Consider the following 2,481-nt stretch of genomic DNA (forward strand, 5'->3'; position numbering starts at 1 on the left):
TTTGTCCAGCGACCCCTCTGCCTCGTCGCCGTTCTCCGATATCAGCCCTTTCGCTTTTCTGGTTCCCTTTTCCCTACCACTTGGTTAGGGATGCCTTGATATGCTTCACCGTCGACAGTCAAGGAAATGGCTACCAGAAGAACCTCTACAGCGTCAATGACCTCATCGACGATGGCATCAACCCGACCGCAGCGAACTGCTTTGCGCCCTCTATGAAGAAGTCGTTCAAACTTCGTCGCCCTCCACGAAGAAGTCAGTTTAAATCGAGCGATGGAGAAGTTGGTTTAAATTTTGAAGGGGGAAAGAGGGAAAATTTTGCACTCTAGATGGGTCAGTTTAAATTGAAAATTAGCGATGGATTTAGCGAGAGATTTTTTCTGTCCCTAATCCGTCGCTAAAATGTTTTTCCTGTATTGAGAATTAGCGAAAAAAAACTATCGTCGCTAATCCGTCGTTAAATAACGACAAATTAGTGATGAATTTTTTTTTCGTCGCTAATTTCACAAATCATACGAATGTTAGCGACAAACAGTTTTCTCTAGCTAATCTATCACAAATTTGCGATGAAGAAAATTTGCCGTAAATTTCTGTCGCTAATTAACATTTTTCTTGTAGTGTTTTGTTCCACATTATATATATTTTTTATTTTTATTTGGATTAAAATAAAGAGAAAAAGCAGAATGGATAACAGATCAATTCGTTGGATCATCACATCTGTTGGATGGTCACATCCATTGGATCAGATGGTAACGGGTCTCTTCCACGTCTTTTGTAACCATTCAGGGGTTATAAAAAGGTGTGGTTAGAGGGCTACCGAAGATATTCACAGAACGTGAAAGGTTTCTCCTTTTTCTCTCTTGCTCCCTCTCTTCTGCGTTTCTCAGAAAAGGGATTTTCTGTAACAGCGGTTTCAAGAGGTTGTCTTTGAAGGGCGATCTACCATCGGAGTGCACCGATCCGGATCGTTGAGGCTATTATATCCTGGGGGAATGATGCCATACCCTTTTTGCACCGTATGTGGGGGCAAATCTTCTCTAAGAAAAGTATTTTCATATGCCTTAGCTTGTTACATAGTATTAACATGTTACTGTTGTTTTTATTATGTTCTATATATCTGTTTGGTCCATTGTATTTGTTTGAATTTTGGTATACTATACAAATCGACATGTCTGCTCCTTGTTTTCGTTTCGATCGACTGTTAATCATGTTTATTATGATATGCCTATTTGGATTTATATCATGATGTTGATTGTGAAACGATTTGATATGAAAACTGATCTAACATATCCAACCTAACATGACTGTTCTATATGTATTTTTAGTAAAAATAAGCTTCTAAAATTATGTGTATATGTGTTTGGGATTTCATTTTTTTGATCCAGCAAAACCCAAATCTGACAACTTGTTAGTTGGCAGGTTTTGGTACATAGTGATCAATCCAGGGGAAATCGATCCCAAAAAAGTTGGGGTTCGACCATCTTACCAAGCACCACCCTAACCACTGGGCGAGTTGGCTGGGCAGGCTACAAAACTAGAGTTTTAGTTAACATAAAATTTAAGAGAAGTTAAGAAGTTAATTGTGAATTTCAAATAGGACTTTTAAGACAAACCTGAACCACAAAGGGGTACTTCTAAAAAAATATAAAAAAAAAATTATGAGAGAACTATTAGGAAAATGTAAGAGTATTTTTCTCTTTTTCTTCTTAATCACGCAGCTTTCTCTGCACTACAACAAAATGAATATGTTACATTATTGAAATGATCACAAGAACCCCTAATCATGAGCAAAGATTTAAATATTATTGCTCAAAATTCCTTCAAACCAAATCAAACTTGCACCACACAACTACCACTTCAACTATAACAGTTTGCTCGATTAGATGGTTAGATTTTTTTTGGTGCATATGCTTAGTCATCTATTGCAATCAGTTGTTCCATACTTGTTCATTTTCATGACAAGGCAAAGGTATTGTTGTTAGCATTTTTATTGGGCTACTTTTTTCATGACAAATACACAATGCACGACAATGGTGTATTTTACTTGCTAGATTTCTGACCGCACATCATCAGTAGGATACACTTGGTGAAGTAAACAGGACCCCCAGTCAGACCCAAGGGGTTTGGCGAAGTGGGGTGGGGCCTAGACTGTTTGACGACGGGCAGTCTAGGTTCAAATCCCATGCATCACTCTTAGTAAACCGAAGCTTGGTGACTCCCTGGGGTCGAAGCGTAAGCCCTCGGAGTTTTACGCTGACATGGACAGAAACCGTAAGTACAGCAGGCTGAGTCAGAGCAGCTAGGTCTCTGAGCTTGGAGCTGTTTCTCCGAGTAAAAAAAATGGGATCCAGTCTAGGCCCAATTTCGAAATAAGGTGTTGACCGGCCAACAAGTTGATTTTCTATGTGTAAGGTGCTTACATATTTAGTGACCAAACTTTAGAACCCTGCATATATTGCTCAGACCCTGTCTATGAAAGTTTAA

This window comes from Nuphar pumila, chromosome 3, assembly GCF_984573655.1.
Source record: "Nuphar pumila chromosome 3, dmNupPumi1.hap1.1, whole genome shotgun sequence".
Classification (NCBI taxonomy): domain Eukaryota; kingdom Viridiplantae; phylum Streptophyta; class Magnoliopsida; order Nymphaeales; family Nymphaeaceae; genus Nuphar; species Nuphar pumila.